The sequence below is a fragment of the Salvelinus alpinus genome, chromosome 28, assembly GCF_045679555.1.
Source record: "Salvelinus alpinus chromosome 28, SLU_Salpinus.1, whole genome shotgun sequence".
Classification (NCBI taxonomy): domain Eukaryota; kingdom Metazoa; phylum Chordata; class Actinopteri; order Salmoniformes; family Salmonidae; genus Salvelinus; species Salvelinus alpinus.
In genome coordinates this window covers 22,613,622-22,626,023 of record NC_092113.1, presented here as the reverse complement: position 1 = coordinate 22,626,023, position 12,402 = coordinate 22,613,622, and the positions used below count along the sequence as shown (strand labels likewise).

General features: G+C 40.9%; 1 long non-coding RNA gene across 1 annotated transcript; it reads right to left on the bottom strand.

Annotated features, from left to right (window-relative positions):
- Positions 1–4,023: 4,023 nt before the first annotated feature.
- On the bottom strand, positions 4,024–8,532 carry LOC139557426 (uncharacterized). Its single transcript, XR_011671391.1, has 3 exons — positions 8,154–8,532; positions 6,626–7,976; positions 4,024–6,482 (listed from the first exon to the last, which is right to left on the bottom strand). It is a non-coding gene; the product is annotated as an uncharacterized lncRNA (long non-coding RNA).
- Between the last annotated feature and the right edge of the window lie 3,870 nt (positions 8,533–12,402).

The window sequence follows — 12,402 nt, the reverse complement described above, 5'->3', positions numbered from 1 at the left end:
TTTCTTAGCTACAGTATACATATCTCCCTGGCATATTACATAATTTATGCAGTAGCATATAAGCCAATTTTGGACTTGTTGTGCTGTACTCACTTGATTAGGAAGGTGGCATGGCGGTCCTTCGTGGGCAAATGTTGTCATCAAAGTCTGGCATTCTCTGAATCTATGGTGCTTTCAAGGTTGAATCATGATGACATCATTGATCTTCAGGTCGTAGCTCTAGAAAGAGGCTTGAGTTGGATGACCATTCAAAATGTATTTCCCAGTCGGAGCTCATTTTTTTCAGGAATTCCTAATTGTCTTGAACTCACTGAAGTCAAATTTGCGCACTTTCGAGTTAACAGTGTGTTTTGAGCACGGCAGAAATCAGGCTTCATTGACAGCATGGCCAATGTTGAATTTTTACGATTTTAAACTTGGAAAAGAGACACTTAATCCCAGATTTGGGACCACACAGCCACTTCACTGAATAGCAGGCTAGTGATTGCTTTGCAATGCTTGCAGTTAGACACGGTCACTGATTCCTTCCAAACCACTCATTGCTGAATTTGCGATTTCCAACTTGTTGTGTAATGTTTATGTCCAATGGACAATTTCTATTCATTATTTCTCTTCATATGAAAAGGATTAAAAAGGATTTGCCAATAGATTGTCGACTTGATTCATGATGATGACTGCTAACTAAGATTTTGAAAGTAGGATGTTGACATGATCAGTCCAATCAAAGCTACTGTAGATATAACGTGATTTGACGTCATTTTATCTGTGGCCACTGACCTTGAGCCTTCTTGGATGGACATTTCTAATGTAACTTCATGGCAGCACCCAAGGGGCTTGACTTTTCGAGGTCTACCCTTAGACTTGGTGGTGACGTACTCTCCCCATGAGTGGCAGAACACTGAGCTAATAATGGTGCAACTAGAGAACATTACCAACCCCTACGCTCTATATTTCCCGCTTGCTGCCCCACCACCACAGAAAGCACTGAGTTAAACTGAAAAACCTGCATTTTGGAGCTACCTTACTCAAGAAAGTAAAAAAGAGACCATGTTTGTATGCTGCTTTATTAACTCAATGATATTTAGATTTTTTTTTACATTGTTTGCAAACTGATGTGACACGTATTAATGCCAAAATAACATGCAAAACAGGTAAGGCCAAAACACAAGACCCACATTGTTTAGCTAAAAATGTGGGTCTCAAAATGGCCCTGAATGGCAGGTCGCCACTGGTAACAACACCAGTTAATTGTGTTGTTAATGTGGCGGATTCATTATAACATGCCAATAATTGTCTGAATGCATGAGTGGAGGAAGTGGAGTGGTTCATGCACTGGACAGCTGTGTGACATAAAAAAGAACAATCAGTTCAAATTACTACATACATAAATACATAACTACATGCAGGTGCAGTAAGGAAGTTAGTCAAACTGCATTGTCATCTCTTAGAACAGCTCATTACATCTTTTATTGGGTAACCACCAATAGCAGCATAGTTTGCATATTTCATATCACTATGTTTCAATTTAGACCAAACACACAACCTTATATTGCCATCTGCTGTTTTTAAATGGGTCTGCAACACACTGCTTGTGAAACAGTTATCTTTGGGAAAATTTGAGGGACATAAATTGCAGTATTAGATTGTATCTAAGTGATGAAGGGTTTGCAACAGTTATCACACCAGATCATACCTGAACATTTAAGATGGAGGTGTATTTTAGGGCAATGCTGAAACAATGTTGGTCATTTAGATAATTTAGTTACTTTGGACTTGATTACTCTAATTTAACTGGCAAATCCAATCATTTAAGATTATGAATAAATTGAAGAATAGCCTATGTTATGAGAAAAATACATCTCTTGTTCTTGTTCCCAAGAGAAATACTTGAATGATATAAACAGGGTTGGAATGTGAAGCATCATCATACTCTACAAGAGGGCAAAACTATGCTACATGGAACTTAAAATAGTACAAAAAGGCATTAGAAACGACATAGATCTGTGAATAATGTTTGTTTAAGCTTTGGACATGCTGATCCACAGAAAGAACTGAATTCTTTGGGATCATTCCATGATCTGAGATGATGTGTACAGTTGAAGTCGGAAGTTTACATACACTCAGGTTGGAGTCATTAAAAGTCTTGTTAACAAACTATAGTTTTGGAAAGTGAGTTAGGAAATCAACTTTTTGCATGACACAAGTAATTTTTCCAACAATTGTTTACAGACAGATTATTTCACTTATAATTCACTGTATCACAATTCCAGTGGGTCAGAAGTTTACATACACTAAGTTGACTGTGCCTTTAATAAACAGCTTGGAAAATTCCAGAAGATGATGTCATGGCTTTAGAAGCTTCTGATAAGCTAATTTACATAGTTTGAGTCAATTGGAGGTGTACCTGTGGATGTATTTCAAGGTCTACTGTACATTCAAACTCAGTGCCTCTTTGCTTAATATCATGTGAAAATCAAAAGAAATCAGAAAAAAATTGTAGATCTCCACAAGTCTGGTTCATTCTTGGGAGCAATTTCCAAATGCCTGAAGGAACCGCGTTCATCTGTACAAACAATAGTACGCAAGTATAAACACAAATGGGACCACGCAGCCGTCATACCGCTCTGGAAGGAGACGCTTTCTGTCTCCTAGAGATGAACGTACTTTGGTGCGAGAAGTGCAAATCAATCCCAGAACAACAGCAAAGGACCTTGTGAAGATGCTGGAGGAAACAGGTACAAAAGTATCTATATCCACAGTAAAACGAGTCCTATATCGACATAACCTGAAAGGCCGCTCGGTAAGGAAGAAGCCACTGCTCCAAAACTGCCATAAAAAAGCCAGACTACTGTTTGCAACTGCACATGGAGACAAAGATCGTACTTTTTGGAGAAATGTCCTCTGGTCTGATGAAACAAAAATATAATGACCATCCTTATGTTTGGAGGTAAAAGGGGGATGCTTGCAAGCCGAAGAACACCATCCCAACCGTGAAGTATGGGGGTGGCAGCATCATGTTGTGGGGGTGCTTTGCTGCAGGAGGGACTGGTGCACTTCACAAAATAGATGGCATCATGAGAAGTAAAATGATGTGGATATATTGAAGCAACATCTCAAGACATCAGTCAGGAAGTTAAAGCTTGGTCGCAAATGGGTCTTCCAAATGGACAATGACCACAAGCATACTTCCAAAGTTGTGGGAAAATGGCTTAAGGACAACCAAGTCAAGGTATTGGAATGGCCATCACAAAGCCCTGACCTCAATCCCATAGAAAATTTGTGGGCAGAACTGAAAAAGCGTGTGCAAGCAAGGAGGCCTACAAACCTGACTCAGTTACACCAGCTCTGTCAGGAGGAATGGACCAAAATTCACCCAACTTATTGTGGGAAGCTTGTGGAAGGCTGCCCGAAACGTTTGGCCCAAGTTAAACAATTTAAAGGCAATTATACCAAATACTAATTGAGTGTATGTAAACTTCTGACCCACTGTGAATGTGGTGAAAGAAATAAAAGCTGAAATAAATCCTTCTCTCTACTATTATCCTGACATTTCACATTCTAAGAATAAAGTGGTGATCACAACTGACCTAAGAAAGGGAATTTTTACTCTGATTAAATTTCAGGAATTGTGAAAAACTGAGTTTAAATGTATTTGGCTAAGGTGTACGTAAACTTCCGACTTCAACTGTATGTCCTCAATCATATCCTATTTTTGGTATAAGATGATAACCTTTCGAACAACCTATTTGAATTGGATGCGTACAGTAGGCCTTCATGTAGACCTATACTAATTGAATCAATAAAAACAGACATTTACATTTTAGCACATGCTCTTATCCAGAGTGACTTACAGTAGTGAGTGCATACATTTTTATACTGGTCTACCGTGGGAATCAAACACACAACTTTAACGTTGCAAGCTCCATGCGCTACCAACTGAGCTACACAGGACCAGGAAAAGGAACGGAAAGCTTCAAAAGAAGAGAGATAATGTGTTGTTAATTAGGACTACGAACCAATCCATGTTTGGCAGTGAATTATTTATTTATGAGAGACAGAACAGAATGCCCTTGTTTGGAATGGAGTGACCAAGGTTCATAAAAATAATCTTCTTGAAGAAAGACTGCAACATTCTGAATCACTGAATTCCCACACTCATATCCTGTTCCATGAATAACCCACTCATGCTGCCATGTCCATAGGTTTTTGTTTGTTTGAAAAGCTGTGAATTCAGCAGAAGGACACTAGTCACATTCCACAGCTGTATGTTTCAAGGTTGATTACAACAGACCTCACCAAAAAATATGAAAAATAGTGGAGACACCATGGCACCAGAGGGGTGGGCACCATTATTGATCTGAACAAAAAGACCTGTCAGACAGTCATAACTGAAGGGCCTCGGCGACCTTTCACACGCATTCCTGCAGCACAGACAGTGTGAAACAGGCCTAAATCGGAATGCAGCCTACTTAGCACCGGCAGAGATTTGTCTACCCGTCGACTAGGTTGCAGCAAGGGTTTCTTCCAAATCACTAACCTTTGGGATTGGTTATTAGAATATTAAATGAGTGACAGACACAGATAGGACTGGTAATTGTCTCACTGACAATTTTCTTCCGAATTGATCATTCACTCATTCAACATGTTGGTCAGAAGAATAAAAGCATATCAGTGTAGGGTTAAATACTGTACTAATGTGCTATTATAGGCTACAGGCATAAAGTACTCAAGCCTATTGCAGGCTACTGGTCCAGAAAAAGTTCTGTATGTGGTTGTATTTAGTTTGGCAAAGGGTCTGTGATGTTCAGTTGTGGGCAGGAGCTGTATAGCATACTCAGGACAGAGTCTGCTTTCAAACTTGAATGTTTACTGTTTGAGTTTTGCACAGTGGCAAATAAAGGCATGTTTGTATGTCACATAAAGGAGTCACATTGAACACTAGGGGCCTTATTACATTTTCGCAGGTTCAAAATGTACTCTTGTACAAACTGTCTAGTCTACAACTCCCATGCCTCCTTTGTAAAGGGGTGCAGAAATGGCAATGAATTAGTCTATTGGACACAGCATCACATCCATGTCTAAAGACTAGAACATATAGATATTGACGATCATCGCCTTTACATAGGCCTATAAAATGAAGTACACACACTGTTATGTACATGGTCAGGTGGGATTTCACTGTAAGAAATAGGACTGTCAGTGAATATGAAATATCTCATTACAGCCTGCAAGTTCTTTGGTAATTAAATGATTCCCACACACTCTTCGTTATGTAAGGAGATGAGGTCTGGTGTTTATTTTGACACTGGTGCTGCTCTGACAGCTCCAGGCTAAGGAAACCGTGCTGAGCACTAGCACATAACAGTAAATGTGTTTCTTACATTTCTGATGTTAAATATCAAGTTGGCTCGATCAGTTACTGAAGTCAACTTTGAAGACTTTCCCTGAATTTTTCGTTGGTGTTGGTATTTAGCAGAGGTGTGACCAAGTCATTGTTTTACAAGTCACAAGTAAGTCTCAAGTCTTAGCACTGAAGTCCCAAGTCAAGTCCCATGTGAAGACAGGCAAGTCCGAGTCAAGTCTCAAGTCAAGACCGTCAAGTATCAAGTCAAGTCCTAAACGTTGAGTTTCGAGTCCTAAACAAGTCATAATGTGCTCTTCACCAAATGTAATACCATTTCATATTTAACAAGAGTAATAGTATATTACATTTATGCAAGTCATGAATACTTTAAAAAAATATACATATTTATTACTTTCCAAATAAACTTTATATTTCCATGGAAATACATGGGTAGCCATGAGAATGACACATCAATATGACAACAAAAACAAAATATTGTAGTGCTCTCTCTCTCTCTCCAGATATACTCTAGACACCTAAAACAATCCTGCCAGTTACAATAATGTATTAAAAGGTACATAAAAACAACTGATACTGAACTTCAAGTAGGCCTACAATTTGAACACTGGCCTGAATGTCTGAGAAAAAAATACAGATCCCAAAGATGGGAGATAAAACCTGAACATGGAGACTACATATGTGTGTGTATGTGTGTAATGCATAAACAGTTTCATTTTTTCTCTTATCTCAGGGCCCTATGATGCATTGCATTTGCAAAAGACCAAATTCGCTAAAAGTCTGTCAGTCATTTGTGCACGATGAGGCCGCAGAATGATGCCACTATGGCTGAAGACACACTCCACCGGAGCACTGGAGGCAGGCACTGCCAAGACCCTGATGGCCACTTGGGACAGTGAAGGAAGAGCCATCCTGTTCATTGCCCAGAACAAGAGGGCATTCTGTCCTTCGCATATGTCAAGGTAGTGACTTAGCTGTAGTGCTGGAGTGGTCCCAACAGCTTTCTTCTGCCTCTTACAGTATGCCGCAAACAGCCCTTCTTCTTGTCCAAGACTATGGTCCTCTTGCTCTTCCTCATCAACAAGAGGCACAGCTTGCTCAGTCCCTCAAGCATCTTGCTCTGGCAAAACATGTAAAAGCAGAAACAAAAAGGCCGGTATTAGAGTATTGGTGATGCAGTGGGTTAAACTGAAAAAGTATTATTGTTGCAGTCAATTGGATTAAATTATGAGAAAAAGTTACATTAAAGTCAATAATATTTACCTTTCACTCTTTGTGCCACCTCCTCCTTGACCAGCACATGGTGCTCCGTCCACATCAGAGAAAAATCCGGATCCAAGGCAGCTGCTTTGAGGTAGACTGGATCTGAAAAGGGGGCAGTGATTCCATCTTGTGTCCTGGCCATTTTCACATTGATGAAGATTCCAAGAAATCTTTTGTTCTGGGATGCCTGGAGACTTCTGACCAGGCATCAGAAGTCTCAGGAAATGGACTTGAGGCTTCCGCTGCTCCAGGTGGTGATTCAGGGACAGGACCGAGGGAACAACAGAACTGATTGTGACTATCTTCTCCCCCTGTGTCATATCTGTTGCTTCTCCAAATGGCTTCAGGAGGTCCACCAACTCCTTCAACTTATTCTACTCCCGTACTGTGAACAATAACTCCTTGTGCCCAGCCTTTTCTAGAACATGACTGAGCTTTCGATGGTCACATGGGATAACCGCCTTGTCTCAGTGTGGAGTTCCATGTTGTGTTGACAGCAGCAGGGATGCCTCTTTCCTCAAATTCAGCCCCAAACACCTCTTTGAATGTTGTGCTTGTATGCAGCAGTGAGCTGATTTTTGATAACTTTGAAAGAGAAGGAATCATCCCTGTTGTTTCTTTCAAGCCATCTCCCACCACCAGCTGGAGAATGTGGGCAAAACACTGCAAGCACTGCTTTTTTTGTAATAGCATTATCCACTGTTTGCTGGTCTTCCAGGGTTAGGTCATTCCAGAGCTCTGGGTCATCAAGGTGATCTTCGTCATGTACTTCATCTTCTTGTTCAATGGGGAAGCACACCGTGAATGCTTTTCTCATGTTGGCAGCATTGTCACTAATGATATAGTCCAATTTATCTTTAATGCTGTACTCACCACATATGGCCTCAAATTGCTCACAGATTCCTTTGAAGCGGTCACAGGCCAAGAGATTGGACTTGAGTTGTATCCTCTCTCCATCTTTCTCCGCACAGTGACACCAAGGAACCCCCACATCTTTCGGTCAGACCAAATGTCCACTGTGACTGAAACATGGTCTGTGTTGCTCAACTGAGTTTTCAGTTTTGAACGTCTCTCTATAGCGAGGTTCTCTTCTTTTGATGTCAATGTTCTACGACACACTGGGCTGTACTTACTGTCAACCACTGACAGAAAGTGACCAAAACTCTTGTTTTCCAAAATAGACCGAGGTAGGTTGCAATCGATAACCAGGTCGGACAGTATTGCATTGTTGATAGCTTTCTGCTGTGGATGATTCATGCTGTACTTCCCTACACGGGTCTCCATGAACTGTTAGATTGGAGACTGTTGTGGTTCACTTGTGACACTTTTGTTCGTCTGGTATTGTTCAAATCTGTAAGCATATTAAAAATTTTTTTAGCGGGGCAGTAGCACAATCTTGCCTGGTCTCAATGATCACGTTCCCGCACTGACTGACTGTGTGGAGGCTCATTGATTTAACATTATGTTAGCCTACATGCTATACTAGCAAAGTTATATATAGCTGTCGGCTATATTAGCCACGACTTACCGTTCTTTGTGCAGCTTCAAATGTCGAACAAAGTTGGAAGTTGTTGCGCCTCCATCTGTCATTTTCTTCCTGCATGTTTTGCAAGTTGCAATCCGTTTTTTGTTGACTACAACGTAGTCTGTATGTCCGAAAATAATACTTTTGGGTATCATCTTTCCAATGGCTCAATCTGAATTCACCCGCCGACGTTCCTCTGCACTGCCACGCGCAACTTTTTCTCCGCTGGCACAATTTGATTGGTTGCTATCCGATTTAAACTTTAATCCGTTAAATGAAGAGTTGATGCGCTGCACACTTTTTTTAATAGCATAATTTTAAATATTTGGTCTCGGGGAGGGTATCAAGTCAGGTCGAGTCATAAGGCTCAAGTCCAAGTCAAGAGTCATTGGTGTTAAAGTCAAAGTTGAGTTGCATGTCATCATATTTGTGATTCGAGTCTGTGTCACGCCCTGACCTTAGAGAGCCTTTTTATTTCTCTATTTGGTTAGGTCAGGGTGTGATTTGGGTGGGCATTCTAGGTTTTCTATTTCTTTGTTGGCCGGGTATGGTTCCCAATCAGAGGCAGCTGTCTATTGTTGTCTCTGATTGGGGATCATACTTAGGCAGCCTTTTTTCCACCTTTAGTTTGTGGGATCTTGTTTGTGTGTAGTTGTGTTCTGCACTGCATGTAGCTTCAGGTTCGGTTGTAGGTTATAGTTTTTTTTTGTGTTCATCAAATAAAATGATGTACGCTTACCACGCTGCACCTTGGTCTAATTCTTCCGTCAACGATCGTGACAGTCTGACTCGAGTCCACACCTCTGGTATTTAGCATTATGCTATTTACACTGTCAGAACACATTTCCACCATCTACCATTTGTTGGTCACCAGTTTTTACTCATTATTTACTTACATAATTTATCACCTGATCTGTTGCTTCCCGCATTAGAATATCTCCCTGAGTGCATTACTGTTTCTCTTAATCACTTTGGAACCATTTTCACAAGTATGTGGTAAGTTTTCACAGCTCTTAGTACAAAACTCCAAACTGGTCACACTTGTATCGCAGCCAGTCTTTCATTCAAAACCTGTCATTGTGCATTCATTTGAATTGTAAACATCTCTCACCACACAACCACTGATTGAAAATATACACTACCGTTCAAAAGTGTGGGGTCACTTAGAAATGTCCTTGTTTTTGAAAGTAAAGCAAATATTTTGTCCATTAAAATAACATCAAATGTATCAGAAATAAAGTGTAGACATTGTTAATGTTGTAAATGACTATTGTAGCTGGAAATGGCAGATTTTTTATGGAATATCTACATAGGCGCACAGAGGCCCATTATCAGCAACCATCACTCCTGTGTTCCAATGGCACGTTGTGTTTGCGAATCCAAGTTTATCATTTTAAAAGGCTAATTGATCATTGGAATACCATTTTTCAATTATGTTAGCACAGCTGAAAACTGTTGTGCTTATTAAATAAGCAATACAACTGGCCTTCTTTAGACTAGTTGAGTATCTGGAGCATCGGCATTTGTGGGTTGGATTACAGTCTTCTGAAACTCGTCAGTCTATTCTTGTTCTGAGAATGAAGGCTATTCCATGTGAGAAATTGCCAAGAAACTGAAAATATCGTACAACGCTGTGTACTACTCCCTTCACAGAACAGCGCAAGCTGGCACTAACCAGAATAGAAAGAGGAGTGGGAGGCCCCGGTGCACAACTGAGCAAGAGGACAAGGACACTAGAGTGTCTAGTTTGAGAAACAGACGCCTCACAAGTCCTCAACTGGCAGCTTCATTAAATAGTTCCCGCAAAACACCAGTCTCAAAGTCAATAGGCGACTCCGGGATGCTGGCCTTCTAGGTAGAGTTCCTCTGTCCAGTGTCTGTGTTCTTTTTTTTTACCTTTATTTAACTAGGCAAGTCAGTTAAGAACAAATTCTTACTTACAATGACAGCCTAGGAACAGTGGGTTAACTGCCTTGTTCAGGGGCAGAACGACAGATTTTTACCTTGTCAGCTCGGGGATTCAGTCTAGCAACCATTTGGTTCCTGGCCCAACGCTCTAACCACTAGGCTACCTTTTGCCCATCTTAATCTTCTCTTTTTATTGGCCAGTCTGAGATATGGCTATTAAAAATGTAGATATTCCATTAAAAATCAGCCGTTTCCAGTTAAACAGTCATTTACAACATTAACAATGTCTACACTGTATTTCCAATCAATGTTATGTTATTTTAATGGACAAAATATTTGCTTTACTTTCAAAAACAAGGACGTTTCTAAGTGACCCCAAACTTTTGAACGGTAGTGTACGTTTATTGTGAAATGTAATGAGAACATTAGTTTAATCACCAAAACACAATAATATATTTTCTAGGGGTGTACATTTTTATCCCTTTTTCTCCCCAATTGGTAGTTACAGTCTTGTCCCATTGCTGCAACTCCCGTATGGACTCGAGAGAGAGAGGCGAAGGTCAAGAGACACGCATCCTCCGAAACACAACCCCGCCAAGCAGCACTGCTTCTTGACACACTGGTCGCTTAACCCAGAAGCCAGCCGCACCAATGTGTTGGAGGAAACACCGCACAACTGGCGACCGAGTCAGCGTGCATACGACCGGCCCGCCACAGGAGTCGCTAGAGCGCAGTGGGACAAGGACATCCCGGCCGGCCAAACTCTCCCCTAACCTGACACTGGGACAATTGTGTGCCATCTCATGGGTCTCCCGGACACAAGCCTGCGACACAGCCCAGGATCGAACCCAGATCTGTAGAACCATAGACCGCTGCGCCACTCGGGAGCCAATGATATCTTTTCTATTTAGCTGTTTTAACTACCTGTTTCCAATAGCAAACAATGCAAGATATGTGTTTCAAATCGCCCTGAGAAGTAATATGCTACAGTACTGTAAATTACAGTAGATTTCACAGCTTTCACATTAGGCAATACACTTACATTACCGAACAAAATTGACAGAAAATCTATAATTTCCGTAATATCTATATACTGTATATCTATAATTGCAACATAGGTGTACTGTCTGTAATCAAATGTCTGAAATTAAATTAAACAAATGAAATGAATGAAAATAACAGTTTCCAACATAATCTTGTTTTTTTTACTGTTGCCTAGGTTTTACCTTGGACCCATGTGTATGTACATCATCCTTTATGACCACATGTACCTCGGGGATTAATTATGATTGACTATGCGCAAAAGTGAATTGAACTGTTTCCACGCCCACCATGCGTCATGTGCGTATTGGTCATGTGAGGTGAAACGTGTATATTTTGGGAAGTGAGCACTTTTCAGATCGAAACGTAGTCAATAAAGCGGTGAATTGGGAGCATAAACCGTGTGAGGCACCTACGTTTTTGTCTATGAATGAAAATAAAACCTAACGTTTAGCAAGCATTCATTTGCATCAAGCCTGTCTTGAGAATTTGACCATAAATTCTCATCACATCACAGTGAATGTCCTCATTTTTCATGCACCGCGGGAAAAACCTTTTGGCATGGCGAATCCAATCTTGACATTGGTCTGCATCGTCGCATGCCTCATCCATGGCTAGAAGGAGGGTGGCACGCTCATGGGGATGGTGATCATACACCTTCCACCTCCATGCTGAAAAAGAATCCTCAGTAGGGATGAGGAAAGGAGAGTATGGGGTCAGGTACAGGATCACAAATCGAGGATGGGCCAAAAACCATGCCTAAACCACCTCTGCATGGTGGAATCAGACATTGTCCCACACAATGACATAACATTCACCTTGACAGGCTTGCTCAATTTCATTGAGAAACACAATGAGGTGTGCAGCATAGTATGATCCAAGTAATGGCCTACATCTTACCACAACAGCTTCAGAGATAGCTGCGCACATGGAGATGTTTCCCCCACGTTGTCCAGGCATTTGGACGGTCGCCCATTGGCCTATGGGGTTCCACCCATGGTGCCGAGTTTTGGCCAGGTTAAAACCTGCTTCATCAACAAAGATATACTTGCGATGGTTCAATCACCATCACCCGTTACAAATATATTTTAGTTAGATCTTTTACAGTACAGTAAAAACGCCTCTCCCTTATTTGACCTAGACAGTTTGTGTGTATGTATTGATATGTAGGCTACGTGTGCCTTTTGTTAAAAAAATGTTTTTGTGTAGTTCTGTCCTTGAGCTGTTGTCTATTAATGTTCTGTATTATGTCATGTTTCATGTTTTGCGTGGACCCCAGGAAGAGTAGCTGCTGCTTTTGCAA